Here is a 15,131-nt window from a genome sequence, read left to right as displayed (position 1 = left end):
ACACTATGTGAGAGAGCAAATTCTCAGCTACAAAACACTGTTTTTCACACTCACCACCACTTGCTATGCATTTTCCTCCCCAACAATGAACAAGACCCCATGTGCCACACTCAAAGCAATCTGCACCAGTAGAGATGACCCATTGCTGCTGTCACTTCTGCTGAAATGCACCACCCACCATCTCACTGTGCTCACATCCACTGTTTGTTCTCCATCAATGTTCAGCAAGCATCAAAGAATGTCAATGGGTGCCATTTTTTCTTCGCAGAGGAACTCACTTCTACATCTTTGCTTCATGTGCACTTCCATGTCAGACGCCATTGTGTCAGAGTGCCCCTCTGCTGCCATCTGTAACAAGGCAACAACATGTAACAGAATATTGGTGGGAAGGTTCAGTCTCTGCCACTCTACCACCAACATCTGCCTCTGACATTGTAGGCTGACAGAATAAAACAGGAGACATTACTTTTGGAGCAGCCTATATATGTGGGAGAGCTAGTTGAAGAACTTGTTTAAATGTATCCTTTGGTTTTGGGGGCAAGAGCTCATTGCTTCTCATGCTTTTCTTTGGAGGAAAGATAAAGCTTGTATTTCTGTCTTCCTTTAGGTGAAGATCATAAGCATTCACAGAATATAAGTAACTTGTTTTATGCAGTGAGTCTGTGTAGGAGAATTATTCTTTGCTAAACATTAACGACCGTTTTCTCTGTTTTAGCCAAACATTTGCCTATTTTAATCAGTTATCTAATTCCTACTGCCATTGTGCATTCAGAAAGTGTATATGAGAAAATGGACAGCAATCAGAATGTCATTTGTCTTGTGTTAAATGAGAACTAGTGTGTTGAATGAATTCAAAATACTGCAACTGTCCTTTTACATTAGAGGTACTTTACCTTTTCAATACAAGTCATAGGCAGGTTTTTGCCCTTGAAACTCAAAATGTGTCCTTCCTGGGAGCCCCAAAACATGCAGCTCTCCTTTAACTATCAAACTCTCTAGCTTCATCTGAACCTCTAGGACTCCATTAGAATGTGTTCATGCATTTTAACTGAACTGTGCATGCAGTGATAACTGTCTTTGTATTATCTGCCACTGTGGTTGTCAAAGGTTGATTAAGGACTTCAGGTGCAAGTACAGGTGGTCTCTAATACCTTCCTCAGCATGAACTTTTCCCCTTTTTGTTGGAGACATTTGACCTTGGTTCCTTCTCTGTTTTTTTTCCTGACTTCCAGCTATTGAAAATTATGTTCTTTGTCTGCAAGATGAGTTGTGTTGAAAGTTTTTGCAGATGTTTGTCTGCTAGTTTAACTTAGAGACTTATTTTAGGAATACATTTCTTAAAAAAAATAAAAAATAAAAAATCGAAGTGATTAAAAAAAATAAGGCTGAGTTTCTTGAACATTTTCCTGTGTGGTTAGAACAAATTTTTAAAATTGAGAAGCAAAATTTTTGTATGTATGGAAATCACAACATTTTTTTTCTGCTAAGTTTTGCTTACAGAAATCTAACATGATTTTTTTACTAGAATCAGATAAGATGTGATAGTCTCCACATGCATGTGCTGAATAATGATGAAGACTACTGATTTAATATTCCATGAAAAGATACATACATCATTTGGTTCAAGCAGATATGTTACTTGCAATAAAAAGTTGTAATGCTTCAAAGCAGTTTGCAGACATAACTAAGTGCCCTATGGCATGAAAAGCATCACAGAAATGGAGTATAGATTGAGTCGTCTTCTAATGCAAGCAACGTGGCAAAACGTGTATTTAAAATATCCTGGAAGGAGATTACTATCCTTTTCTATGACTTGAACTTTTGAGATTTACAAAGGGTCTAAATGTTTAAGTTTACATCAGGAGCTGCTTTGCTAAATTTGTCTGTCTACACAATACTACTTAAGCTTCATAGGAGCCCCCAAGGCTAAAAGACACAGAAATTACATCAATGGAAGTTTGGTTCACCAGCCTGAAAGGGAGACCCCTGGTGCCCTTCGTTGGCCTTTTAGATACCTAGATACCACCACTCAGTGAGGAGGGTTTTCACAGTGCCCTGAAGCATTTCTTTGCAGATCCTTGAACTGCAGTGGGAAGCTAAGCAAGGAGATCCCCTGCTTATGTCCCATAGGCATCCTGGTCTGGTCCACATGCTCAGAAAGTGCCTCAGCCATCACACAGCAGCAGATCCAGTTTACAACCTAAGCAACCAATTTATCCAGAGTTTGAAACTCTCATAGTTACAGGAGTGCAACTCTGAAATATTTTCCATTCTGGCATATTTCTAGTAGGAGGCAATTTTAGGGGGGGGAAAAAAAAAAAAAAAAAAAAGTGTTCCTAAGTGCATCTTGTCAGATTTTCAGCCATTTGCCCGGTTTCAGGTCATCTCAGTTTAGCCTTAATCAGTGTTACAAGAGTAACCTGGAATATTTGGAATGGGGAAAGGGAGCTGTAAACAGAGTAATAACAACTGTTTTCCATATTAGATTGCTTCCTTCTCTTGGTCGTGTACATTTAAGAGTGAGAAAGCTCTGTCCTCTCTCTCTCAGTCCCTGGGCATGCAAACCCTTGCCATCCACATCAGCCTTATGGATGTGCCACAACATGGTCGCATTGCTGCCTTGAAGTCTCCTCCCTAAACAGTGGATTTGCTCAGTCTTAGATAGTTTACATTAAAAAGCAAAACCAAAACAATTTCTTCTACATAACTCTATTTTGGGTTGGAAAAAACATAGATCGTAGCTAGTACCTGCAGGCAGCACCAGTACTTCAAAGACAAAAGGTATCTTTTAGAGTACAGTAGCAGTAGCTAAGCAAGTGAGAGAAGACAAAAGGATCAGAAAACATCAGTAAAATACCATAAAAATGAAGGAAATATGACAAAGTAAGCTTTGGGTTACAGTTAGACAAATCAAGGAGCATCCCAGTCAGCTCCTCATCTCTACTGGCTCATGGGAGAAAGTGGCTTCAGGGGAGCTGTATAATATGGGAGCTGGTTCAAAAAAAGAGCTGAACCCCTTTCTCAGTTTTCACCACTGTATTTGAGCTGAAATACAATTTCTAAAAGGAAATAACCCAATTGTTTCTATCTGCACCTGTGAATCTTTAAATATCCGTTACTCAGCCCAGCTGAGCTGGATGAACTTAACTCTGGTCAGCTGGTGGGGGGGGGTCAGATAGATAGACATATACCTGGGTCCCTGTTTTGGGCAAACTGATGATAGAGCTGCAAGTCTTTTCCTTCTGTTCAGGTACAGTAAGAGTTTTGCTGGGGTTTGTTTGTTGTTTTATTTTGGTTTTTTTGTTCGTTTGTTTTGCTAAAAGAACGAAATATGAAACAAACTCAAGTATGTCATGGCATCTTATTATTGGTTGAGACTAATCTACTTCTAGCTTTTATTTAGTTGTTGAGCTGCTGTGTCCTTCACTAGCTGGTAAGTTAGGGGGATTAAAAAGATATTTTTTTCTTCTTATAATGAAATACATGTAACTAACATAGAATCTTGAGTGTGTCCAGGTATAAGCTCCATCGAACTTCTTCATAGTGTTAGAGAAGAAATTTCAATAACTAAAGAGGTCTGAGAGCTGCTGAAAAACATTTCTAGATTCTTAGAATATTAAAAAAAGAAATGTTTAGAGCCTTCACCCCCTTACTTTTTCCAGTATTATTTAAGGAGTAGATAGAAGAAATTAGATAGAAGAAATTTCTTGAACAGAAATCCAATTTCTTGCTTCTCTTAGAAATATGCAGTGCAGCAAACAAACCCTAGTTGAGGAGAAGGGATGTTTTTAGTATTTTTAATGTTACTTTCTTCGTGTTAGAGCAGGACTTTTGGTTGTCGGTTTCATTTTTGCTGATCCTTTTGGATATCTGTAGTTGATCTCTTCAGTGTTGTGCACATAGTGATCTGAAAAGGTGTAAAAATGTGTTCAGCTTTGGCTAAGCCACTGTAACTTGGGGACTAAAGCAGTAGTGGTCACAGGCTGTTCTGTGTTTGAGACAGGGAAAAGGAGACTCTTGGCTAAGGGTGTGAAATCTGTCTTGGTAAAAGGACACTGCTGAATACTTTCAAGACTGGCTGCAGGATGAGGCCTTAATTGAAGAAGCTTTGCTTTCTTCGTACTGCAACGATGACAGAGCTGCAAGTCTCTTCTTTCCACTCGGGTACAGTAAGAGCTTCTGTCTTCTTGCCTGGAGAGGGAACTGTGAAGCCTTACCTTTGATCCATTTGCCCTGTGTTTCTCACTTAGTATCAGTCCAAGAGTAAAAGCTAAATTGCATCAAACTGATTGGGTGTGCACGTGGTAAGCAGCAGATAACTCTGTTCTGGGTTTGTTTGGATGGGAGCACCTTGTGAAACAGGAGAAATTGAACACCAGCTGCTGTGTGTGCAGGAGTAGTATGGTGTTTCTTATGGGATTTACAGGCTTGCAGAAATTTTGAGGAGATGAATTCAAAAGAGGGCACAGGATATAGAACCCCATCAGCTCTTTTGTACCATTTGTTGAAGTCATTGGTTTGACCCCAGGAGTTAACAAGTGTTTTTTCTACTGTTTCACTGAGAATCTGAAGAATCTGGTTCTCATCATGTCAGCAATAAAATGGAAGAAGGATAGGAGCTACTGGCAGCCACAAGCAGTTTCAGCCAAGGCAACAAGAGGGAGAGCAGAGAGAATGGTTGAAGGCTGTGAGTAGATTGTCCCTTACTCACGTGAACATTGAGGGTATTAGTTCAGGTGTCACACACTGTGTGTGTCAGTCACCACAAGTGGAATTTGCTCTTTGGTCTTGATTTCATCCTTCTTTACATTTTCTTCATTATGGAAATGATATGAAGCAGCAAACTGCTCATCTCAGAGCAATGTGAGGCAAGCTACAGTCAGATGCTAACGCTAATAAACCACCCTCAGCTGAGGAGTGGTTTTGTTTTTAATTCACAGCCATGCCTCTGCTGTCACGCCTAGGCCAAAAGTAAATACAGTGATAGTGATGGTAGCAGTACGTAATGAGGAAAATAAAGGTAATACTGCTGTTGGAAAGTTTGGGCTCCATACTGCCACTCAGAACAGGCCAGGAAGCATCTTAGGAACCTGGAGAAGAAGGAAAATGCCTGTTGTTTTGGTTGATTAGGATCTCACAGACTGGCTGCTTTTTCAATCAGGTAGGGGTATGTGTTTCCTGTTTGCTTCCCAGAGACTAGAAACAGGACATAGTTACAGCTGCTGTGCCTCTTTGCAGTTGTTTATGGATTTTGTAACAGCTTTTTGAAGCCCTAGATATATTTTTAAGTGTTTTATTGAAGAGATCACTGAATTTTATATTACAGTATTATTTTAAAAGTACTGTGTCAACAAAATGTAAAGGTCAAATATGTTGCATTTTTCAACAGAGAGTAAATGGTGTAAGTTTTGTCTTTCCTGCACTGAGTACATTTAGCCAAGAATGTTGTGCATTAAGCACAAAGGATGAGATTGTTGTATTGAGGTTTTCTTTCTTGAATGGAAATGAATTTCTGTTGAGAACCTAGAGCGGTTCTCCAGCTTGGCTTTCCAGAAGCGGCTAGACTCCTTGTGCTCTCTATTTTCTTTTTGACTGGTGGCAAACAAGCTTTGTTTACTCTTTGCTGATGTTAAGTCTTCTGCTTTTGTGAGGGTACTGTGGAACCTGATGAAGCCTAGGAGAGGGGAAGGGTTGGCAGTAGGAGAAATGAAGGTATTATTTTGTAGAGTCTTGTACCTGGGGAGGAATAACTACATGCATCAGTACAGTTTGGGGGCTGACCTGATGGAGAGGAACTCTGCACAGAGGAACCTTGGTGTCCTGGTGGGCAACAGGTTGGCCATGAGCCAGAAGTGTGCCCTGGTGGCCAAGAAGGCCAGTGGGATCCTAGGATGCATTCAGGTCAAGAGGGGTGTGATCCTCCCACTCTACTCTGCGCTGATGAGGTCACGCTTAGACTACTGTGTCTGGTTCTGGACTTCCCAGTTCAAAAAATGACAGGCATGTCCTAGAAGGAGTCTAGCAGAGGGCCACGAAGATGATTAAGGGTCACGTGCTGTTTGTTGCAGTGTGCATGCCTTGACTGCAGAAATTCCAAAACACGTATCATAAACCAAAACTGTCCTGACAAATAAACTGCTAGGAGTACAGTGGTATTTTTGTTATGTGGGTTTTGGCCATTTTGAAGCATAACACCACAATGTGAGTTGGATTTATGAGGCATGAGTAAGACTTAAGGTTGATGGTCTGCTCTGCAGGATTTTGTGTAGACTTGCCAATTTGAAATGGTCTGTAACTGGGATCACCTAGTAACCAGATTCTTCATCTATTTCATTGATAGCTACAAGTGATCCTCCAGTACTAAAGTAACTTGTTCAAAAGGACCCCAAATGGATGTTTTGGAGATGTGATGGAATGAGCGTTTTCTTTCTCTTATTTTCATCTCAGATCAAAAGGAAGTTTCTCTTCTCTCTGTCCTGTTTGCTCTTTCAGGATTTTGGGGATGATGATTTCTGCAAAAGTTGTTTTCCTTTCCTTCCTTTGTAATAAATAGTTTTGCAGCCTTTATCAGTGTCCATCAGTGTTGCAGAGCATTTTATATTTTTGTTGGAACGTGTTCTCTTGCAACTTTTGACCTGAAAGATTTTCTGCTTCCTGAGTGTCTTGTTAAACTGGAAAAAATGATTGTATACTTCATGGGTCACAAAAAGGGTTTCCTATCATTCAAAAAATTTTATTTTATCTTTTGGCTATAAATATAGTTATGAACATGGTACAATGCTTAATTTGTTGTAATTGCTTTTTGGAGTCATGTTGTTATTTATGTGTGTGTACATGTATGCTTCAGAATACAGATTATATCTATTTTTCTTTTCCTCAGTTATATTTCTGTGCTGCTTTCATCACATGCTCCTATTGTCACTAGTTCCTGTTAAGTTTTCCTTTCTGCTACCACTGAACTTCATGTTTATTTCTTCTTTTTGGTTTCCATCTGCTTTTTCAGTTCCATTACTGATACAATGATGGGTCTCATCCTCTTGATTTTCCTGAACTTTTGTCCTAGCTTGTATCTAATGCAAGTGGTGAACTGTTTACACTTTAGTGACAGTTTCCCATTTTTATCAGGCTGCAGTCTCTTGTATACTCCATTTTGAATACTGTGGTTGACAAAGTTGGTATGGAGTCAGCTGTCCTCCTTTCCTCATCCCCATGCAGGTGGAGTTGCCATGTTGGATTACGGACACTTCTGTGCAGGCACTGCAGCTGTTTATTAAGTTAAAGAGGTCAAATCTATCTTCTTTTCTGGCTTTTGCAGCTGTGGACAGACAATAACATCACCAAACACCATAGGCTAACTTCTGCTTGGTTAAGTTTGGCCTGAAAATAAGTACAGCTTTTGTCTCTTTGAAATGGAAACCATGGTAAATTCTTCAGTACAGTGAAGGAGAGAGGTCTGTGATTTGTGAGAGCTTGTTTAGAATGGACACAAATAGAAAAACAAACTGACTAAAATTCAAGAAAACCAAAGATATTCCATTTTGAAACCAGAAATTAAAACCAGTGTGTAAGAGCATTCAGAGCATTCATTGGCCAAGCTTTTGTTGTATTCTTGGGGGAAGCTCTTAATTCTCCAGTCCCAAAACTGTGCTTGTGTTCTTTGATGGTGTACTGTACTTCTTTAGAAATTGCAGTAGTCTTTTTGCCTTTATTTTACCTTCTGGATACCTGTACTGTAGGGTATGTGATCTTCATAGCTTTGATGTTTATTATCGTCTTACAGTGGAAAGTATACTTTCAAGATGTAATGTCTCGGTAGTTTTCTTTAGGTTTCTTCCTGGATATGTCCTCCAAAAATAAATATTGCAGGGTTCATCCTGCTAATTAAACAGCATCCTTAACCCTTTGAAGTGCTCCAACAGCTACTGGTGTTACAAGCAATTGTTCTCATGGATGGTGGGGTTTATTGCTTTTCTCAGACCATGAGTTTTGATTGTACTCGTACTTGCTTAAATTTAGGTTTGCATGTGATTCAGAGGCTTTCTCTGATGACTTAGCATTCAAGCTGATAACAGCTAAAGCTGTCACAAAATTGGTTGGTTTTGTTGGGTAGGGATGGGTTAACAACAATGAAAAAGTTGTATAATGGCTTTATACAAATGTGTATGTATAATGTATAAACTAACTTTTAATGCTTTGGAATCTTTTGGTTCAAACTAGAGGAAATTGACAATTTTTATTGTTTGATGACTTTAAAAAGAATGAAGCTTTCTTTGCATTTGTTTTTGTTGGTTTTTTTCTTTTTGAAAAAAAGCACCAAGAAGGTTTAAAAGGAGAAAATGAATAGTGTTTTTAAATAATCTGGTATGCTAAACTAGATGCTTGATGGTGATGCATTAAATTGTTTAATGTCTTCAAAGCTCCACCCAATTAGAAAGCCTGTGGTTACAGGTGTGAGCTAGGTATATTTTGTGCATGTTTACATTAAGCTAAAGATAATTCTATAGGGATAGCTCGTCATGCTGAATAATGCAGTGCCAGCTCATTTTGTTGATGTCCCTTCTGCTACGTACCACACCCCTGGAAGAAGTAGGTTTAGTAGCTGTACTTCAAAATTAATCTGAACCTTGAATATACTTTCTCACAAGCACTGCTGCCTTTGCGCTGCATGCTTGCATCTGCTTATTAGGGCATGCACACTGTTATATGTTAAAGCCACAGTCATGGCTTCCCTCTCTGGGTTTCACCAAACTGGCACAGACTTCTACCTTTCATTGACTTTGCTACAACCTTTGAAAGCTTCTCTAATCTTTTGGGGTTTTTTCCTTCTTGTCGGTGGGCTACATTTTAGTCACAGAACATGCTGGAGGCATCAGGGTGACCTTGACTTGAGCATGAGAGGCGCTGAAATCTTTTTAAATGCATTTCTAAATATACACATGCGTACTGACACAGATTTTTCTCATGAAAGCTGTTGTTTCTGTGTGTTTGAACAGGTCTTAGCTATGCGCCCTAAGTCTTACTGCTAACATGCATGCCCACACATTCCATTTTTACTATCCAGTTGTATTTCGGACTCAACAACAAAGGCTAGAAGAAGGTTTTGGGATTCAGCTCATTTGTTCTTCTTTGTTGCTGTTGTTTTCTTGAAATGTGCAGCAAGGAGACAAGGTACTGTAAGCATGGAACATGTTTCCCTGCAGATACTCTTCTGCTTTGGGTATAAATATAGCCAAATATAAAATGCACTTGTTTTCTTGCTGGAGCCCTCTTTTTTTTTTTCCAAGAGGATGTTTTATACTCTGTTTCATGGGAATGTGTAGTATCTCTAACCCAGTGAAACTAAGAAGCTTTTTGTGTAGAGTAGACCTACTAGGAAAACGCATCTTCACCTGAAAGAACTGTGTAGCCAGATGGCTGTGGCTGCTTTCCTTGGAGATGTTGTGCAAGGCTTCTTTTTCCTTCCAGTGAATAGGGAACAAACTCTGTTATACATGGGCTGTGCTGTTTGTGCTTTCTTCACAAGAAGATAATGGCCTTGAGTTGTGCCAGGGGAGTTCAGGCAGGCTATTGGGAAAAATTTCATCTTGGAAAGACTGGTGAGGCACTGGAACAACTGCCCAGGGAGATGGTGGAATCACTGTCCCTGGGGGCTTTCAAGAAACATGTAGATGTGGCACTGAGGGATATAGGCATGGTTGTGATGGGTTGGTGATTGGATTTATATGATCTTAGAGGTCTATTCTAATCTTTATAATTCTATGATTCACATGTATGCTTCAAACTAAGGACACTCTAATTAAAATTTGTGAAGGTGAGGATGTGAACTATTGCTTAATATTGGAAGATAGTAGGATTGAAAGAATGCTGTATTTGAGTTCTCTCACCCACAGTCTTTGTTACTTCCGGAGTTGTCAGGATGTAACTGAATTTAGGAGATTTGAAGGCTAGTAGGAAGCTAAGTGGGAGCAATGAGAGCAAACACAGTCAACTCACTGGGTTGTCATTTTTCCTATTCTAATTTATGTTGTTGGGTTTTTTTCTTCAGGGAGTAGCCAGCTTGCCACAACCTCATTACTGTGTCTTACTGAATGGATGTGGGTAATACCCTTCTGACAAGGATATAGCTCCTCTTTCGTTTGTTTTTAATCATTGAACAGAGACCAGAAAGTTTCCTTTCTGACTCTTTTCATGTTTGGAAAGTAATGACTGCTTTGTCATTGTGTCAGGCTTCTGATAGTAGGAGTTATATTTTCTGAGAGTCATGTTGCAGGTGAGACCAAACCCTTGCTGCTATTAGCAGTAGTGTATAGTCAATCCCAAGCAACATGCCTGGCTCTCACTAGCAAATCTTTGAGACCAGCTTTGTGCTGATAAATAAGAAATGAGTGTCAGTGTGCATACTTGCATATGGTATATATTGTATCGTAGGATCTAAGACTTTTTTTTTCCTAAACTTATGTTACAATTCAAGAGCTAGAAATAAAATTCTGTGAGTTGTGATGTCTGTTTGGGAACTAGACACCTCCACCAAGCTGGTTAGGTGACAGTGACTTGGAGACTAGACGTAGATCCTGTTTCTGACACTGCAACAAATGCTGTTACCTGATCCAAGATAGGTCACTTGCTCTGTCTCAACTTTCACGGATGTGGTGGAGCCAAAAGAGTATTTAAATGACTTGTAGGAGTGGTGAGAAGATTCATTCATTAATTTTTTTCTCTGATCAAAATAAAATATTCTAGTAATCATTTTGTAAATTAGAGAACAGTTAAAAACATTTCTAAGGAAAATTATTTCTTTTAAACCTACCTTTGATTTAAAACATTCAGTGTCATTAGGAAACTCCTGTAGTTTGATGTCTAACAGAAAGCAATGGGTCAGAAAATGCAATAGCGGAATTTAAAGTAATATGCCTAAATAATATTATTCAGGCTGTATTTTAATGTGAAGCATTGATTAAACCTATTTCTCAATAGATTTATCATAATAGGGCAAATCACCTTGTGATTATTAACAGTATGAGTGATGAGAACAGATGTGTGGGGCACTTCATCAAATAACTCCTGCTGTGTTCTGTGGGTGGCTTGTGATTTGTTGGGTTTTGCATTTATGGTACTGTTTGAGAGCCGGACATGCTGAAGCTAAAACTGAGCTTTTCTCATCTGTAAATGGGATCTTGTGAACAGATGCAACCATCAATCCGAGCTTTTTTATCCTCACTGTCCTCTTTCCTTGACCCCTCTTGCCAGGAAAGGGCTCTTATAACATCTTCAAGTGAGGGAAATCAGTCTGTTTGTTTTCACGTGGTTGTTGCTGTCACTCACTCATGGTCTGGCTCTTTGTAGTAGTGAGTCTGGGTTGCTGGTAGTTAACCCCAAGTGCATTCATTGTCAGGTAGTCCATCACCAGATGATTACTTCAAAGGATCAAGAGAAGCAAGGCTGAGCATTAGTATCTGAACATACAGAATATTTTGATTATTGTTTATTATTTATTGCCTTAATTTCCCATTTTCTTATGGATAAGATTTGTTTCAACTTAAAAAGTCACATTGCTTGAATGCATACGTTTCCTTTTGACAGTTCCTGCTGCTTGTGGTAGAATTCTTCATAGGGAACAGGTGCTTATTGAGTTTATCACCAAGCAAAACACCCTAGTTCAGTTCTGTCAAAGACTGGGGTAAGAACTTCGTCAGCAGTATGACATGCTTGGTCTGTTTCTGAGGGACTTCTTCCATGAGCTCATTACAAAATTTCCTTGTGTGGAGAAGGAATTAAGGGTGGTTAGAAAAAAAAAAAATGAAGATGGATTTGCTGGACAGGTTTAAAACTAGTGCTCGTAAAGTGAGATCTTTGACATGCCACACTTAGACTTTTTTTTTCCTCTTGGTGGTGTTTGATCAGTACCCTTGTTCCCATTTAAAGTCAGTGGGTGGAATCTAACGCATGCAAGTGCTTGATGCAGGAAGACAAAACGTGGTAAGTAACCAGCAAGTGGCTAAACAGTGGAGGACCTGGTGCTGCTGAAAGCCACAGTTGCTGCACATGTAATTTGAAGAAAGGTATTGTGTCCCGGGTGCCTTGGCTTTGGCTGAAAGATGCAGTTCTGCACTCTCCCTGCATGCTGAAGACGAGCTCACAGATAAATAGGTCACTGTCCGCTGAACTATTTTGCACTTAATCGATTAGGAGCGACATGACCTTAAGTTTGATCTCTTTGCTCTACAAAGATATTGCTGAATTGTGGCTGTTTCTGAAGAAATGCACAGGTGTGTTGAGTCTTTTCAATTTTTTTAGTTGCTAGATTGCAATTCAGGCAGGATTTCAGACAGATAACATCCTACTGAGGAAAATGTGATGGTGTGATGTAGTACAAAGGCAGAAGTTGTACTCTTTTGTTTGCTGTGCATCTTATATATAAGTGCATTTTATTGTTATGGGCTTGTGTGTGTTCTGTGCTTGTGTAAATTTGCTGTGTGTCCTTTTCTTTGTGGATGTGTTTCTCAGTACATCACGTGGATCCACCGAATCTGTTCCTGCATTTCACAGAGAAAGCACTTGGTTCAGGATTCGGTCACGCAGTGATTATGGCCATCAGAAGCACTGCTAAGACTTAAGAGGAGAATGTGCTGTTGTAGCCATCCTGCTGTCCCTGAATATGGGCTATAATTTTCAGTTTGTTGCATTTCACGTAAATACCAAATATGTAATTTGCCTCAATCCCTGTTTGAAGTGTGGGGGGAGGCACGGTTTCTTTCACAGGATGTCATTTGTCATCCCCTGGTTGTTAGTATAGGAGGGCTAATCTCAAATACGTTATTTCTTAAATTCCTCCAGTCAGAGCTTTCTATAGGAATCTTGTTTCTGTTAAGATATAAATGAAACAGTGGAGATATTATTTGCTGTTAATAGTGCAACTACAGTCCATTGCAAAACTGAAAGCGTGTTTTGTGAAATAGGGACAAGCAAAAATTGCTTCCTTATTCTGGTGCTTGAATTCACATTTCCAGTTCTGTTTTCTGGTTTTGGTATGCATGACTACTGCAGAGGAATAGCAGAGAGAGCACATGGGACTAATGGACTGGTGGCTAACCTGCAGTTGCTGCTTTTAAGATGTCAAATTTAAATGAAAAAGGTATGTAAAGAGTGGATCTTCTACTTCATATTGCTAATTTATCAGCGAGTCTGCAAGCATTCTGCTTCTCAGCAGTGCTTCATATTACAATGGGGAATACCTGAAGGCACACTGCTTAAGGGAATTGAATGATGGATGTCAGAAGGATGAAGCTATAGCCAGATTGAAAGTGTGGAGTGATGAAAACATTGAACTCTGATCATTGTGTGCATTTCTATATGTGCTGAGAGGGAAGGGGTAGTTCTAGGAAAATGCGTATTATTGTATGAAAGAGGGGATTTCTGTTTTGTGTAAAATCATGGTGATGCACGTGTTGTTGTGCTAGGATGATTTGTTTAAATTGCCAGATTAAAAATAGAGTGCTTTAATCTGTATGTGATTATTGAGAAATAAGTTAGAAGGGCTGGTTTTGTTAGCAATTACAAAGACTCAGTTTTCATCTTGTCTGCCACCACTTCTTGAGCATGTTCATGGTGACCCTGTTAGAATATTTCATTCTCAGAGCTTCAGAAGGGACAGAGATGGTGTTCCTTTCTCCAGTGCTCTGATTTTCTTCTCCAACCCTGTGCTCTACACATGATGCACCTTGTCTCCAGTCAGCAAAAGGGAAAGAACAAAAGCAGGGAAGAGGTCTCAGATCCTTCTGTTCCCAACCCTTGGAAATTTTCATAGTTTCCAAGGGGAAAAAAAAAAATCTTTTGGGGGAATTCCTATATCAGTATATCTCAGGGAGTGAGGATAAGGAGATGAGAAAAAGAATTTACAAAATGAAAGGAGAAAATGGGTGTGAGATATTGAGTCCTACAGAAATTCTCTATTCTGCTTAAAGACTTTGCAGATAGCTGTGAGCAACTCTGGTTTTCAATACGTGAATGGGGATGGAAGCACCTCCCAACTTGTAGGCACACTGCAGAAGTAAGAGTAAGGCATGTCCCTCTCCCTGAGGGACTGGATCCCAAAGAAAGTCCCACTGGGAGATTCTCATGATAATCTTTTAGATAGGGAAAATGTGGAAAGAAGTCTGGAGTTCCAACAGAGGTCTTCTGTGTGTGCATGTAATTGAGAGGAATGTCCTTAAATCTTGGCTTTTCACTCTTTTTTTTTGCGGTGAAATTGGGCTCCCTTCTACCTCTTGAGGCAGATCTGTGCATGAGAGTTTTGCACATCTGGAAGTGAGTGGTACAGGAGTGAAATGTCAGCACTAGTAGTTCGATATTGAGAATATAGTCACAGAATGTTCTGGGAGAAGACTTATCTGGCACAACCCATCTGCCATGGGTGGGAATGTCTATTGCTAGATCATATGATAGATAACATACTAAAAAGCAGTCGTATACTGGAGCTGATGGTGGATAATATACTACAGTGGGAAAGGATCTCTGCATCCGGCAAAGCTGTTGTTGACATGAGACCTTTACAACCCATAGATGGTTGTGAATAGCTCTGAGGAAACAAATTATGGACTGAGTCTTCTCAGAAAGCAGTGCTACTTCATTATGACTCTGGGATGTTTTTCTTCTCTTGTTCTTTAAAAATGTTCCTTGGTTTTGCTATTTTAATTTTCTTTTCCAGAAGATTGACATATTGTGCAGCAGTAGACAGATTTTTTTTTTAGCCTAGGATACAGTAGATACATCAACATAACTAAATTTTACTCTATTCTAAATTCATTTTTAAAGTCACTGTACTGAAATTGGGACACAGTTTAGTTTGCATGAGTTCACTTGCAAGGCCATGGTATCTTTTCTGCAGGTTTTTTCACTTTCTGGATTTATAAGGTGGGCTTGGGGACTTTCAGATTGGGAATTCCTTCAAAATTACAGAGAAATAGAGGTTGGGTGGAACCCCTGGAGGCCACCTCATCCAACTTCTTGCTCAAAGCGAAATTAACATCGAAGTTGATGCAAGTTTCTCGGAAACTTGTCTATCTGAGTTTCGTAAATCTCAAAGAGTAGAGGGTGCCCAGCCTCACTTGACAGTCTGCTTCAGTGCTTGACGA

General features: G+C 39.5%; 1 protein-coding gene across 6 annotated transcripts in view; it reads left to right on the top strand.

Annotated features, from left to right (window-relative positions):
- The window catches only part of MCF2L (MCF.2 cell line derived transforming sequence like), a 145,654-nt gene that overhangs the window by 59,175 nt on the left and 71,348 nt on the right, over positions 1-15,131 (top strand). Inside the window, exon 1 of one of the 6 annotated variants that reach the window (XM_085215251.1) lies at positions 5,013-5,161. The exons of the other annotated variants lie outside the window; for them this stretch is intronic. The gene's annotated coding sequence lies outside the window, so the exon portion shown is untranslated. Of the gene's footprint in view, positions 1-5,012; positions 5,162-15,131 lie in introns of those variants that run through there. 6 annotated transcript variants of the gene reach the window in all.

This window comes from Meleagris gallopavo, chromosome 1, assembly GCF_905368555.1.
Source record: "Meleagris gallopavo chromosome 1, MGAL_WU_HG_1.1, whole genome shotgun sequence".
NCBI lineage: Eukaryota > Metazoa > Chordata > Aves > Galliformes > Phasianidae > Meleagris > Meleagris gallopavo.
The sequence above is the reverse complement of the archived record's forward strand: the minus strand, read 5'-3'. Positions and strand labels throughout refer to the sequence as shown.